Source organism: Lucilia sericata, unplaced genomic scaffold (genome assembly GCF_015586225.1).
Source record: "Lucilia sericata isolate MDLA Ls3-8-SP2 unplaced genomic scaffold, ASM1558622v1 Contig001034F_arrow, whole genome shotgun sequence".
In the NCBI taxonomy this organism is placed as follows: Eukaryota; Metazoa; Arthropoda; class Insecta; order Diptera; family Calliphoridae; genus Lucilia; species Lucilia sericata.
In genome coordinates, this window is record NW_023995015.1 from 1,379 (window position 1) to 18,482 (window position 17,104).

At 30.3% G+C, this 17,104-nt stretch overlaps 1 protein-coding gene across 1 annotated transcript in view; it reads left to right on the top strand.

The window, feature by feature from the left end:
• Nucleotides 1-9,076: 9,076 nt before the first annotated feature.
• The window catches only part of LOC119609675 (frequenin-1-like), a 73,890-nt gene continuing 65,862 nt past the window's right edge, over nt 9,077-17,104 (top strand). The window contains exon 1 of the mRNA XM_037964547.1: nt 9,077-9,606. The gene's annotated coding sequence lies outside the window, so the exon portion shown is untranslated. The remainder of the gene's footprint in view (nt 9,607-17,104) is intronic.

The window sequence follows — 17,104 nt, forward strand, 5'->3', positions numbered from 1 at the left end:
TGAACTAGAACTGAACTAGAACTGAACTAGAACTGAACTAGAACTGAACTAGAACTGAACTAGAACTGAACTAGAACTGAACTAGAACTGAACTAGAACTGAACTAGAACTGAACTAGAACTGAACTAGAACTGAACTAGAAAACTGAACTAGAACTGAACTAGAACTGAACTAGAACTGAAAGAACTGAACTAGAACTGAACTAGAACTGAACTAGAACTGAACTAGAACTGAACTAGAACTGAACTAGAACTGAACTAGAACTGAACTAGAACTGAACTAGAACTGAACTAGAACTGAACTAGAACTGAACTAGAACTGAACTAGAACTGAACTAGAACTGAACTAGAACTGAACTAGAACTGAACTAGAACTGAACTAGAACTGAACTAGAACTGAACTAGAACTGAACTAGAACTGAACTAGAACTGAACTAGAACTGAACTAGAACTGAACTAGAACTGAACTAGAACTGAACTAAACTGAACTAGAACTGAACTAGAACTGAACTAGAACTGAACTAGAACTGAACTAGAACTGAACTAAACTGAAACTAGAACTGAACTAGAACTGAACTAGAAATGAACTAGAACTGAACTAGAACTGAACTAGAACTGAACTAGAACTGAACTAGAACTGAACTAGAACTGAACTAAACTGAACTAGAACTGAACTAGAACTGAACTAGAACTGAACTAGAACTGAACTAGAAATGAACTAGAAATTAACTAGAACTGAACTAGAACTGAACTAGAACTGAACTAGAAGAGATCTGAAATTTTTCAAAAATAGAGAATTTCTTAAATATATTTATTCATAGTTCGGAAAGAGTTTAAAAACTTTGTATGTTTTGCTGACCATATTTGGTAGTATTAATTACTTCTTCACTGAAATTTTTAACAAGAATTCATGGTTAATAAAATTGAAATTACAGGGTAAATGTAAACATCTTCTACACATAAAATTTTCAACAATGCGTATTATTTACTTATAAATTTCCTCAGAACTTTTGTATTTAATTTTACTCAAAAATCCACCTTAAATATGTATATCAATTCTCTTGATTTGTTTAAACAAATAAATAAATTCACGCATCAACATTAACTGTGAGGTATGTTTGTTAAAAGATCTAAGAAATGAGCAATAAAAAAATTCCAAATAATGCTAATCTACCCATAACACAACAAGATTTATTGATCTCTAGAAATGACGAGATGTAGAAAATCATTATGCCAGACCTAATGGCATTTTTTGTTTAATGGAGAATGAGTATTTAAACTAAAATAAAAAATTTAAATTAAATTACTCAAAACATTTTCGTACATCAATTTCTTCTCTAATAATCTATCTATCAGTTTGCAAAAATACATAAATGATAGTCTCCCACTAAGCATAAGTATATTAAGACATTTGAATTTTATTTGTGTTGAGCTGTTTCTCGCTTATTTTAGTTTATTTTCTGGTTATAAATTGTTTATACATACTTTATTATTGGGCCAGAAAGAAAACAAAGTGAAATAAAACAAGTAAGAGTGTTATATTCGGCTATGCCGAATTTTATATACCCACCATCAAATCACTGAAATATAAATAAGCTTTGGTATTTTGAATATTTTATTATTGTATATCGTCATTTTCTTAAAGGGACCTTATATGGGGTAAGGGTTAATTATGGACCGATCCTCATAAAATATGGTGGAGAGATATTAGCTCACATTAGACTAATGTGTGTCGAATTTCATCGATATATTCGTATTTTTAAACCAGTAATCAGCTTTTTTTTCCGTCATAATTCAGAATTTTATTTTAGAAGTCAAAAAAGGTTAGAATCTTACGAGGTCCCAGAATATACATATATACTTTATGGGGTCTGTGAACAATATTTCGATGTGTTACGCACGGAATGACATAATCAATATACCACCCATCTTTTTTGATGGTGGGTATAAAAATAAGCTTATTTTGTGATCACTCCCTTCAAAAATCGATATTTTGGTCGAAAGCTTTTAAGAAACTAAAATCGCTTATAATTTCGTTAAAACACGTTTAAATTGTGATCACTCATATTTCTGTTCAAAAATCGATATTTTGGTCGGAAACCCTGTTAAAACTAAAATCGTTTATAACTTCGTTAAAACACGTTTAAATTGAAAAATAAGCTTATTTTGTGATCACTTATACTCTCCATCAAAAATCGATATATTGGTCGAAAACCCTGATAAAACTACAATCGCATGTAACTTCGTTAAAACACGTTTAAATTGAAAAATAAGCTTATTTTGTGATCACTCAAGTTTCCCTTCAAAAATCTATATTTTGATCGAAAATCTTGAAGAAACTCAAATCGCTTATAACTTCGTTAAAACACGTTTAAATTGAAAAATAAGCTTATTTTGTGATCACTCATATTTCCCTTCAAAAATTGATATTTTGGTCGAAAACCCTGATAAACTAAAATCGCTTATAACTTCGTTAACACACGTTTTAATTATCGATAACCTTGAAGAAACTAAAATCGCTTATAACTTTGTTAAAACACGTTTAAATTGAAAAATAAGCTTACTTTGTGATCACTTATACTCTCCATCAAAAATCGATATTTTGGTCAAAAACTCTGATAATATTAAAATCGCATATAACTTCGTTAAAACACGTTTAAATTGAAAAATAAGCTTATTTTGTGATCACTCATATTTCCTTTCAAAAATTGATATTTTGGTCGAAAACCCTGATAAAACTAAAATCGCTTATAACTTCGTTAACACACGTTTTAATTATCGATAACCTTGAAGAAACTAAAATCGCTTATAACTTTGCTAAAACACGTTTAAATTGAAAAATAAGCTTATTTTGTGATCACTTATACTCTCCATCAAAAATCGATATATTGGTCGAAAACTTTGAAGAAATTAAAATCGCTTATAACTTCGAAAACTTTGAAGAAACTAAAATCGCTTATAACTTCGTTAAAACACGTTTAAATTGAAAAATAAGCTTTTTTTGTGATCACTCATACCTCCCTTCAAAAATCGATAAAACTAAAAACGCTTAGGGTAGAAGGGGATCATTCGCCATAGGGGCACATCTGCCAAAGCGAATAACATGAAAACCGAATAATCGATTTTATCGCATTATCAAATTTTATTTTCGTTTAACGATTATCTATCATCCCTGAAAGTTTGAAAGATTAACTTTACATATGATGGGAGGCAGACGTGATTAATTGTTTTTCAAAGGGCTGTGAAAATATTTCACTGTGTGAATTTTTTGTGCTAACTTTTATAGTTTTTGTGATAGAAAAAATATATTGGTCAGTGATAGAACGTCAATAATAGTGAATAATAAGACATAATAATATTTTCGATAATATAATTTGAAACCCGAAAAAAATTTAAACTAAACCCCAGAACTGCCCGTGGGGCACATTCGCCAAATATATGTAATGCTGGTGATGTGTTATACTTTGTTTAGTGAATTAAAATGTAAAACAGCAAAATAAGTTTTTACTTTTTAATTTTTTTGGCTTATTTTACTAATGACAAATCTGCCCCATCCCCTTGGCGTATTTACCCCATGGATGGGGCGGTATCGCCGTTTTTGGTCAGTGCGGAAAAGTTAAAAAAATATGTGTATCAGGATGACTTAGGAAAGATTGAAAGGGATAAAACTAAAGCCAACATATCTAAGTATCCAAACCAAGAAAAAAATTAAGAATATGTATTGTGGTTTTAATTTGAGGTCGCCTCCAAAAAAAAAAATGGCATATGGTCCCCCTTCTACCCTATAACTTCGTTAAAACACGTTTAAATTAAAAAGTAAGCTTATTTTGTGATCACTTATATTCTCCATCAAAAATCGATATATTGGTCGAAAACTTTGAAGAATTTAAAATCGCTTATAACTTTGTTAAAACTCGTTTAAATTGAAAAATAAGCTTATTTTGTGATCACTCATATTTCCTTTCAGAAATCGATATTTTGGTCGAAAACCTTGAAGAAATAAAATCGCTTATAACTTCGTTAAAGCACGTTTAAATTGAAAAATAAGCTTATTTTGTGATCACTCATATTTCCCTTCAAAAATCGATATTTTGGTCGAAAACCCTGATAAAGCTAAAAACGCTTATTAACTTCGTTAAAACACGTTTAAATTGAAAAATAAGCTTATTTTGTGATCACTCATATTTCCCTTCAAAAATCGATATTTTGGTCGAAAACCCTGATAAAGCTAAAAACGCTTATAACTTCGTTAAAACACGTTTAAATTGAACAAGTAAGAAAGTATAGTCGGGCGTGGCCGACCATATGATACCCTACACCAGTTATGAATATTAAATGTGATTTATTTTTCATAATAAAGCATTTATCTTCAATATTCCCTTGTTCCGATACATATAAGCAATTTATGGATGAAAAACTAATTTTCTGAAAGAGGCTTTATATGGGGGCTAGGGGCAAATATGGACCAAGCCCGATATATGAATATATGAATATATTTATATTTACATAATATTTTATTGTGCTGAATTTCATCGCGATATTTGTGTATATAAGTTAATTTGGGACATTCAAGTAATTTTCTGAAGGGGACTTTGTATGGGAGCTAGGGTCAAATGGGGCCCGATCTTTATGAAATTTGGCAGAGTCATCAAGACTTCTATAAAACTTAGTTGTGCCGTATTTTATCGATATATCTGTATATTTAACATAATTATGAGCTCAGAAGCCATTTTCGGGGGGTTCTGTTCTATGGGGGCTAGGTGAAATAATGGACTGATTGTAACCATTTTCAATAGGCTTCGTCCTTGGGTCAAATAAAACGTGCGTGCCAAATTTCATCCAATTACCTTGAAAATTGCGACCTGTAGCTTGCGCACAAGGTTTACATGGCCAGCCAGCCAGCCAGCCAGACGGACGGACGGACGGACATAGCTTAATCGACTCAGAAAACGATTCTAAGCCGATTGGTATACTTTAAGGTGGGTCTAGGACGAATATTTTTGTATGTTACAAACATCAGCACAAATCCAATATACCCTCCCCACTAAAGTGGTGTAGGGTATAAAAATAGGCTTATTTTGTGATCACTCATATTTCCCTTCAAAAATCAATATTTTGGTCAAAAACCTTGAAGAAACTAAAATCGGTTATATCTTCCTTAAAACACGTTTAAATTTAAAAATAAGCTTATTTTGTGATCACTCATATTTCCTGTCAAAAAGTCGATATTTTGGTCGAAAACCCTGATAAAATTAAAATCGCTTATAACTTCGTTAAAACACGTTTAAATTGAAAAATAAGCTTATTTTGTGGTCACTCATATTTCCCTTCAGAAATCGATATTTTGGTCGAAAACCTTGAAGAAACTAAAATCGCTTATAACTTCGTTAAAACACGTTTAAATTGAAAAATAAGCTTATTTTGTGATCACTCATATTTCCCTTCAAAAATCGATATTTTGGTCGAAAACCCTGATAAAGCTAAAAACGCTTATAACTTCGTTAAAACACGTTTAAATTGAAAAATAGGCTTATTTTGTGATCACTCATTTTCCTTCAAAAATCGTTATTTTGGTCGAAAACTTTGAGGAAACTAAAATCGCTTATAACTTCGTTAAAACACGTTTAAATTGAAAAATAAGTTTATTTTGTGAACTCTCATATTTTCCTTCAAAAATCAATATTTTGGTCGAAAACCTTGAAGAAACTAAAATCGCTTATATCTTCCTTAAAACACGTTTAAATTGAAAAATAAGCTTATTTTGTGATCACTTATATTCGCCATCAAAAATCGATATTTTGGTCGAAATCCCTGATAAAGCTAAAAACGCTTATAACTTCGTTAAAACACGTTTAAATTAAAAAATAAGCTTATTTTGTGATCACTCATATTTCTCTTCAAAAAATCTTCGTTAAAACACGTTTAAATTCAAAAATAAGCTTATTTTGTGATCACTTATATTCTCCATCAAAAATCGATATTTTGGTCAAAAAAATCGCTTATAACTTCGTTAAAACACGTTTAAATTGAAAAATAAGCTTATTTTGTGATCACTTATATTCGCCATCAAAAATCTATATACAGGTCGAAAACTTTGAATTAAATTAAAACACGTTTAAATTGAAAAATAAGCTTATTTTGTGAACTCTTATATTCTCCATCAAAAATCGATATATTGGTCGAAAACCTTGAAGAAACTAAAATCGCTTATAACTTCGTTAAAACACGTTTAAATTGAAAAATAAGCTTATTTTGTGATCACATATATTCTCCATAAAAAATCGATATTTTGGTCGAAAACCCTGATAAAACTAAAATCGCTTATAACTTCGTTAAAACACGTTTAAATTGAAAAATAAGCTTATTTTGTGATCACTCATATTTCCCTTCAAAAATCGATATTTTGGTCGGAAACCTTGAAGAAACTAAAATCGCTTATAACTTCGTTAAAACACGTTTAAATTGAACATGTATCTTATATTCCCACCATCAAACCTTATGCCCTAAAAGGAATGCTCTCCTATAAACATCAGGTTGATATTACTTATCAAATTTACTGAGGGGGACCTTATATGAGACGATACATGGGACCTTTTCATAAATTTTTTAGACCGATTTTGGTTCATATAAAATATGTTTACATCGAATATCAATTCCCGACTCTTTCCGCATGAAATGCGGTAGGTTGATTTACGTTCCTATAAAAGTTTTTTAGGTTTTGGCGTTAAAGTAATTATCTGAAGTGGGCCTAATATGGGAGGTAGGGTCAATTATGGACCGATCCACATAAAATTTGGTAGAGAGTATTTTGCTCGTAAGAGATTTACTTATTTCAAATTTCATTGCTATACTTGTATTTTTAAGCTAGTATTCGTTAAAGTCGTTTTTTAAAACGGACCTTATGTGGAGGGTAGGGTCAGTTATGGACCGATCCATATAAAATTTGGTAGAGACATTTTCACTCGCATGAAACCTAAGTGTGTCGAATTTCATCTCTATGTTATACTTTTTTAGCCAGTAATGAAAGTTATAGCCATTTTCTGAAGGGGACCTTATATGGGGTGTTGGGTCAAATATGGGCCGATCTTCATAAAATATTGGGGAGATATTTTAGTTCCCCAAAAACTTATTTACGTTGAATTTCGGTGCTTTACTATCATTTTAAAGCATGTTGTAAGAGTTAAAGTCATTTTCTTAAAGGGAGCTTATATGGGGGTAGGGTCAGTTATGGGCCGATTTCCAAAAAATTTTGCACAGATATTTATGACGTTTGTTATAGACGTTTTCTGAGAGGGACCTTATGGACCGATTCTCGTAAAATTTTGTAGGGAGTTTTTGGCTCATATAAAACTTGTTTATGAAGAATTTCATTGACATACTTATGTTTTTAAACAATCTATGACTGTTTACACTGTTTTTCGGTGGGCCACTTGTATGGGGGCTATGCGAAAACATGGACCGATATGGCCCATTTTCAATATCAAACAAACTGCATCAATAAAAAATATTTATGCAAAATTTCAACTCTTAGCTTTTCTCGTTCGGACTCTATCGTGCTTTTAACAGACAGACGGACAGACGGACCCAGAATATATATACTTTTGAAGGTCTGTGACCAATATTTCGATGTGTTACAAACGGAATGACAAAAACAATATACATCTTTTTTGATGATACCCACCATAAAACAAAAACCCAAAGTCAGAAATTGCGCTATTTATTTTAGCACATTGTAGTTGGTCGATATACATATGTACAATAGCTACAGACAGAAGATCTTGCAATTTATAACAGCAAAAAATGTATATACCGACATAAATAAATATGTATGCGGGAATGTTGAATTGAAGAAAACACTGGGATAAAAACCCATAAAAATAAAAACAAAAGATTTTATAAAGTTTGTACTTGTTGTTGTGTGTCTATGTGTAGTTTTTTTGTTGTGCGGTTCTGTATATGAAATGACTCACATCATTAAAACAAATTTATTTAGATAATAATTTAATTTTTCCTCGATTTGTTGTTTTTTTCTGCTTTTTTGATATAGAAAATTATTTTTGTTTGTTTTTGTTGTTTAAACAATTGTTTAGTTGCCACTCTTTGAAAATTTTATGTTTGTATTTGATATCTATTGGCAGTGTACAGTGGGTTTGATAGATTCAAATTTAGTTTTACGGTATTCTTTTTATATTAAGATATATATAAATATTTAATGTTCAAAAAAGAGCCTGCCAGAACTTTGAATTTGAAGAAAAAGTTCATAAGTTTGAACTAGAACTAGAACTGAACTAGAACTGAACTAGAACTGAACTAGAACTGAACTAGAACTGAACTAGAACTGAACTAGAACTGAACTAGAACTGAAATAGAACTGAAATAGAACTGAACTAGAACTGCACTAGAACTGAACTAGAACTGAACTAGAACTGAACTAGAACTGAACTAGAACTAGAACTGAACTAGAACTGAACTAGAACTGAACTAGAACTGAACTAGAACTGAACTAGAACTGAACTAGAACTGAACTAGAACTGAACTAGAACTGAACTAGAACTGAACTAGAACTGAACTAGAACTGAACTAGAACTGAACTAGAACTGAACTAGAACTGAACTAGAACTGAACTAGAACTGAACTAGAACTGAACTAGAACTGAACTAGAACTGAACTAGAACTGAACTAGAACTGAACTAGAACTGAACTAGAACTGAACTAGAACTAAACTAGAACTGAACTAGAACTGAACTAGAACTGAACTAGAACTGAACTAGAACTGAACTAGAACTGAACTGGAACTGAACTAGAACTGAACTTGAACTATTAAAAATCTTAAATATTTTCTTTAGAAAGCCTTCCGCCATCTTGGTATGCCTTTCCACCCCACTGTGCAGCAAAGATTATTAAAATAATATCAAGAATTTCATTTGTACCCGGCATTTTTATAGTTGGTTTTTCTCTTATTGCTGCTACTGCTTTATTGTATTTTACACATTCTGTTGCTGTTTCTGCTGTTCGTTTTTCGACTACAGGTCGTTTATTTAATTTTTTATTTTATACAATATTTTTTAACAATTTATTTGCCAAAAGAGAGTCTTTACCGCCACATTTGCTATTTACACTATTCAGTTCGCAGATGTTCACATCCGCGTCTAGAACACGACATGTTGAGTTTTCAGTAGCGAAAAACGGGGAAAATAATGCAAATTTGAACGTAATACGGAAACAAACGAAAAAGCAAAAGGAAAAATTAAATAAAATTAAAAAAGAGTACAAAAAAAGAGTTTGATTTATTATTACTTTTTTAAATAAATAAGTAAAGCTGCTGCATATAAAAAAAAATATTATTTAGAAAGAAAAATAAGCAAAAATATTTACCAAATATTTAGACATACATATTAAACAGTGGGAGATTTTTAAATGAGTTTTTAAAGCAGTGGAAAAAAGTGTAAAAGAAGTATTTAAAAAATTATAAAAATATAATTATTTAGAAAAAAGCTAGAATTAATCATTAAATTCATTCTAATGAAAAATTGTTTACTTTAAAGCTATAAATTAAGTAATAAAAAATATATTTAAATTGTTGCTACAATTCTTAGAAAAACAACAGGTATTTATTTAAATTCTTTCTATATTTAACAAAAAGCAACAATGTGTTTTTATATATTTTTGATTTCCTCATTAAATTTTATTTTCCTCAAAGAAATGTTCTAATTTTTGTTAGTTTTTATTTTGGCTAATGGTGGTGTTACTTTTGTATTGCAGCTTGTGAGTTTTCTTGTTATTTTTGTGTATTATATATTTTTATGATATTTCTTAGCAGTCTGTGGCCAAACATGTTGACGTTGCATGTGCAATATTTATAAATAAAATTTTAAATTGAAATATTGAACAGATATTAATGAGATTAAACGATGATTTTCATTAAATTTTAATACTCATCTCAGAGAGATTTTAATAATGCTTTGAGAGTCATTGGCATTAAAATTGAGTTGTTAATGCAGATGTATTGAGTGCATATTGGTGGTTATATACAGTGTGGAAGAAATATGAATTAAAAAGCAACAACTATATTTAAAATCTAGCTAATTTTATTTTTTTAACACATCGATAATATTGAAAGCAAGTATTTACCTCGCTTGCTTATATATAAGTACATGAATAAGTACTTACAAATAAAGCGTTAAAAAGTTCTTTGTCTTACGCGACACATAACACGAACCTGGGTCTCGTGTTCGTTAGTACTCACAGTACGTACGCATCAAATAATGATTTTCTTGGTATGTGTGTAAAACCAACGTCTATAATTATGTGGGGATCTGTTAAGATTTTCTATAGAAATTTTTTCATCTGTTAAGATTTTCTATAGAAATTTTTTCATCTGTTAAGATTTTCTATAGAAAATTTTTCATCTGTTAAGATTTTCTATAGAAAATTTTTCATCTGTTAAGATTTTCTATAGAAAATTTTTCATCTGTTAAGATTTTCTATAGAAAATTTTTCATCTGTTAAGATTTTCTATAGAAAATTTTTCATCTGTTAAGATTTTCTATAGAAAATTTTTCATCTGTTAAGATTTTCTATAGAAAATTTTTCATCTGTTAAGATTTTCTATAGAAAATTTTTCATCTGTTAAGATTTTCTATAGAAAATTTTTCATCTGTTAAGATTTTCTATAGAAAATTTTTCATCTGTTAAGATTTTCTATAGAAAATTTTTCATCTGTTAAGATTTTCTATAGAAAATTTTTCATCTGTTAAGATTTTCTATAGAAAATTTTTCATCTGTTAAGATTTTCTATAGAAAATTTTTCATCTGTTAAGATTTTCTATAGAAAATTTTTCATCTGTTAAGATTTTCTATAGAAAATTTTTCATATGTTAAGATTTAATTTTCATATGTTAGATTTCTATTTTATCTATTTAACCATGGGGTGTTTTATGCTTTCTACTACCTGATAATGCACTTTCTTGATTTATTTATTTTAGGAATTTACAGAAAATAAAATATATAAAATATTTATTTTTATATCTTGTCAACACGTGCCACTTGCCTGTCTAAATTATCATATAAATTATTAAATTTTTGTTCTCTTTAAATTCATGCTATGAAATTATAATGAATGTTAAACATTTATTAATATGACAAATTTTAAACAAACATTCAAAGACCGACAAGTAGACTTACAAAACAAACAGACACTGTTGTTGTCGGTCAAGCACTTTGAATAATCAACAAAACACAAAGATTCACCATAAAATGTCAAATCAATGAACACTTGAGCAATTTTCAAATACATTTAATGTTAAATTAGATATCATGCGTTCAAGAGTTATGGTGGATAAATGTAACTGTCTAATTTTCTTATTGTTTAGAATATATAAAGAAAAACAAAACATTATTTTGTTAAATATTTAAAATCTGACCGAAACAAATGAACGAGGTCAGTGTTTTGTTTATATTAGAGAATTAATAATGATAAATTTTTAATTTCGTAATGTGTATGAAAGTATTATTAGACTTGTTAAGAAAATTTAATAGAATGATTAATTTAAATGGAAATAGATACAAGATTATTTTAGTATTTGGTAGTGGTAAGATATTAGGTATTAAAACGATGTAAGATATTGAGTAAAAATTGTCTGTGCATTTGTACTTGCTGATAAGTTTGGGCTTATGGGCAGGCGATGTCTTTATACTTCTAAGGGGAAGGATCCAAATTACTTGTATAGAAGAGCTGAACAGGCTCTAAATACAGCCTTCAGCTGGGCTTAACCGAGAGGCCTCAATCTGAAATATGTCTTTTCACAAGAAATACAACAATTTCTAAATATACTGAAGATACCGGTGACAGACAGATTTAAGTACTTAGGAGTAATCCTTGACCAGAAGTTGAAATGGAGACACCACAAAGAGGATAGGATCAACAAGGCACATCGGTTCTGGGCGCTATGTAGGAGAACCATAGAATCATGTCGTCTTAGTCCTCTTATGACACATTGACTTTATAAAAGTGTAAGTAGGCCAATTCTTGCTTAGACCTCAATAATCAGGCAGACTTCTTTAGACAAAAAGTCTAATATCAAACTACTACAAAGAGTACAGCGTGCATGCTGCTTGGGTATCAGTTGAGCCATTAGTACTACGTCCACCAAGGCTTTGGAAACGAAGCTAGATATACCACCAATGAAACATTTATAAGATATGAAGCGGCACTTAATATGTCGGAAACTTTGAATATATTGATTTAATCTAAGACCGTATACAAAATTGAACGTGCGGATTCAGACAAATTCAGAGCATGCAGAGAGAACAGTGAAACTTTGGAGCACTTTCTTTGTCACTGTCAGGCTTTCGCCGAAATTAGATCCAAATATCTTGGAAGTGATATTATAACATCCCTCACAAACGCAGATTTAAAAGTTCTTAGGAAATACGTCCAGGAAACTGAGTTTCTGAACATCGTGAATACTATATAAGGTTTTTAGTTTTATCAACAAACATTTCCATGAAAAGGAGCGCACAACAGGCATGATAGTGGCCTAGGTGTATTTCTTCAGATTTGATGTAGATACATCCTCCTATCAACCTAACCTGACATTTTCTTTAGAAAATGTTGCTTCTATTAAGATTTCCAAAAGAATGTCTTTCTCCTGTTATAATTTTCTATAGAAAAAATTGTCTCTACATCCATATATTAACAGGTTTTGTCTATTTTATATTTTGTTCCTTTCAATAGCAGAAAATTGAAAATAAAAAACTTTCCGTTGAATTTTGTTTTAGCAGACTTTTCATTTAATCAAAACAATTTAGACATTAATTAATTGTTTAGAAAATTTTAAGTAAAAGGTGTGAATAAGCAAAACAAAAAAACAAAAAAAAAAAAAAAAAAAAAAAAACCAAAATTAAATGAAACAAATATAGAAATAAAGCAAAACTAAAAATGAATCGAAATTTTGTTGTTAAGCATCGTTAATTATAGATATAGACTTGTTAGATTTAACTAAAAAGTTTATAGATTTATGGGTTTATATTGGGGGAAATATTCAAAATAATTTTTCTAATAGTGATTTATTTTTATATTTATATATATTTATTTTAAACCGAAACCATTTTTATAACACTTTTTTATACATTGTGAAAAAGGTGTTAATTGTGCTATAGACTAAATTTAAACTAAAATTTTTAGAGAATATGTTAAATTTTTAAATTTTAATTAAATATTTATAAAAATCTTTTATATTTCTCTTTAAATTATCTTTCTCTTATTAAAATTCCACTTTTAAAAGTTTCTATGGAAGATTTGCATCTATTAAAATTCTGTAAAGATTTTCAATAGACACCAGTTAGAAAGTATACTCGGATAAACCAATCGGCTTAGAATATTTTTCGGTATGTATGTATGTCCGTCTGTCTGTCTGTCTGTCTGTCTGTCTGTCTGTCTGTATGTATGTCTGTCTGTCTGTCTGTCTGTCTGTCTGTCTGTCTGTCTGTCTGTATGTCTGTATGTCTGTCTGTCTATCCGTTTTTCTCTTATGAATGAATCGGATAAATGAGAAGTGTGCTGGGTTGAATGATGATGGATGAAAGGTATCATAAACAAGTGGTACCATTAAATTTTCCTTCCTTGTCCAGGTATGTTCAGAGTAAACTCTGTTCATACCAGAATTACCACAGTGTGTCCCTGTGAGTAAGAACAAAGTCTCGGCTTATTTGATGGATTCGTACTTCGGTCTACAGATTACGTCTTTAGGTGCTATTGCCGAATCAACAGAGGCCATCCCATCTGCGTGGTTGTAAACGGAAGTGATCATCTCGGAAGTTAAGCAACGGGGCAGCAATGGTTAGAGATTGGATAGCTCGAACACTTGAGCAAAGTGCTTGTACATGGACCGGCTTTAGCCATGTACAGAAATTGCCACCTGATTTCTTCATTGAGGATTGAAAGGGCATTGGCGAGTCGTCACAAAGCTCACCCAGTGGTTGAAAAAGACCACCGTGAGATAGGCCAACATGGCGGGTACTTACTTAAAGCACTTCGACTTCAATGTCTGTCCGTCAATGTAAATCCTGTAACCAAACTTCAGGCCGCAATTTTGAAGATAATTTTAGGAGAATCGATCCAAAGACGAATCCTATTGAAAGTGGTTAAAGTCAGTTCATTGTTTCACCTAACTCCCAACAAAAAAACAGCAACATTTTTGTTTGCTTTTTTGTCGGATCATACACTTTCAAAAGTGTCATAATATCAATCAACGACTGATTATACATTCTCATAAGTTTTAAAAGGACTTTTCTTTTAAGTTCTGTTTCTTAAATGCTCCAAACAGAGTCTTAAATTCTCCTTTGTTTATTATTAAAATTAGCTTTTTAAAAATCCACTGATTTAAAAACTGCAATTTTTCAAAAGTTTAACTATTTAAACAACAATTTCCAAAGAAACCTATAATTGTACATTATGTCTGTGTGCCAGTCCATATACATATATAATTTAAAGTCAAGTACAGTTACTTATAATTACTTGACACTTAACTGTTATATCCGCTTGCATGCTAATTAACGTCATATTAAAAACACCAAAAGTACAGCAAAAAAAAAAAACTTTTATTTTCTATTTTTCACTTTTTCCTTTTTAGCCATTCGTCCATGCAATACATGTTTCCATACTTTCCTTGTTGCTCATTTGTTGGAAGTAGTTATTTTTTATATATATATTTTTTTGTTCTTGCAACTTTAAACTGATTACATTAACTTAAACTGACAGTTGTATTTTTAGTTGTTATTTTTTTGCTTTCTCTCTATTGTTGTTTTTGTTGCTATTTTGGCTAAATGAACCAGTTACCAGCCAAATGAAAACCTGATGTATACTTTAATGTAATTTTCCTTTTTATTTTTTGAAAAACTTGGGAAGAATGTGGAAATAAAGATAAAAAAAGGAAGAAATTACCACCATCTTGCTGTATTCATGCACGAGTTGTTTATTTTAGTTTTTGCATTTTCTTTAAAAGTTTTCTCCTCCATTAAAGTCAAGTTGAAATTTCAGATTTTCTTTTCTGTGAAATAAATAACGCTAAGAGTCCTTGTTGCCTTGCAGAACTATAAACTTTGTCTGGCTAATGAGTCTGTTGTGGTTAATTAGTTTAATTGTTGTTAAAATCTATGCACAAAACTAAAGTTTTCATTTCAAATCTTAATTTAAAATAAATTTTCTTTTAACCGTTCTTTATTAAAAAGCTTTATCACGAAAACTCACCTCTCTGTTAACAGCTGCATCAATTTCCTGTTGTTTTGCAAACGGTTAACATAACTTCTTAAAGCTTTCATTAAGACTTTCTGTGAATAATAAAAACTTTACGCTGTTTATAACATAAGAACATTTCTGTTATGTAAGTTTATTTTACATTGTAATACTTAAGTAAGTCTCTTCAAAATAATATTGTGTCCTAAAGAGTATTAGAAGAGGAAATTTAACTCTTGAATTTGAGTTTTTCCTGTTTTTTCGTAATAATGCTTAAATGAAGCATTTAGTTTGTTTATTTTTATATAACTTAAACTTAATAGAAAACCAATTTAATCAGTCATTCGTGGAATAAAATTATTTTTGTACCCTACACAATTTAACGAGGTTAGTTGTCGTTAGACCTTTTCGAAAGTTTGATACAAATATGCATTAGATTTTCCGAAATTGTGTAGGTTGTATAATACGTTCGAATAGGTTGATACATCGAATTCGAAAAAACACACCTAGGCCACTATCGGGTCTGTTGTGCGCTTCTTTTCTTGGAAAAAAATTTGTTGGTGAAATAGAAAAAACATCTTATATGGTATGCACTGAATATATTATCGTCCGATGTTTAGAAACTCAGTCTTCTGGACGAAATTCCTAAGAATTTTCTTATCAGTGTTAGTGAGGAATGTTATATTCGTAATAATATCACTTCCAAGATATTTGGATCTTATTTCGAAGAAGGCCTGACAAAGTTGCCCAGAATTTCACTATCCTCTCTAGGTGCTCTATATTAGTCTGAATCTTCACGTCCAATTTTGTATAGGTGTTCCCGAAATCCTGTAAATCCACTCAGAATACATATTATTCCAGCAAAAACTAGGTAATGGCTTTCAATTGTAATTACTTACCTTACAACATACTTTTCAATGACTCCTGCATATTGCCTGGATTACATAGAAGTAGTCTAATAAGGTCTTACTAATAATGTGTTATATAAATATTTTCTAATTCATTAGACATCTCGCCAGTGAAGATATGGAAGCTGTATACGTTTTTACATCCGATTTAAAATGCCTACTTTTTCTAATTACTTGTAATCGTTTGTGTTATGTACTTACGTGACAATGACATCATCATGTTAAAAAAAATGACTTAAAATGCTATTATGTAAGTAAAGGGTTTCAAAGGGTCCATTTAACAAAAAAACCAGTATTCGAAATACCCCATGGTGCGCCCGGTCGAAGGCCATCTATCCAGTACACTTTTTAAAAGCATTCCAAAATGAAACATACACCAAATTTAGGAGCAATTCTTTTCGGGATAAGAGTGTCCCTTTCTTATATTCTAAACAAATTTTCCGATACATTTCTGTTAAAAAGTGACATAATGTAAGTGGACATTATGTCGCTTTATGGTGTGTCATAAGGTCTATGGACATTATGACACGCCACCGGTAAACGGCAGTATATTTTCGTTTCTGTGACTTCAATCTAAAACCCTAGGTCAGCTTTGACCCCTAATTTAGAGCCATTCGTGCAGCAACGGATTCCGATTGACCATGACATTCTATCTGGTATAAGTGTTTCAAAGTTTCCGACACATTTATGACGTGTTCATAATACATCAATACGACTAAAGTAACCTATGAAATCCTGTAGCTCACCATCCAAAAATAAATAAAATTTACATATATTTCTTTCTACACTAAAAGATACAGTGACGAAATTTTTCTCTAGATCAATAGTTAATGATTTTAAAATAAACAATTGTCACAAAAAAATACACACACTCTCTCATACTCTTTCACAACCAACCCCTTATTACATACAATACAAAAACATAAATAAAATGCCGGTAAATATGCAACAATTTCGTAAAA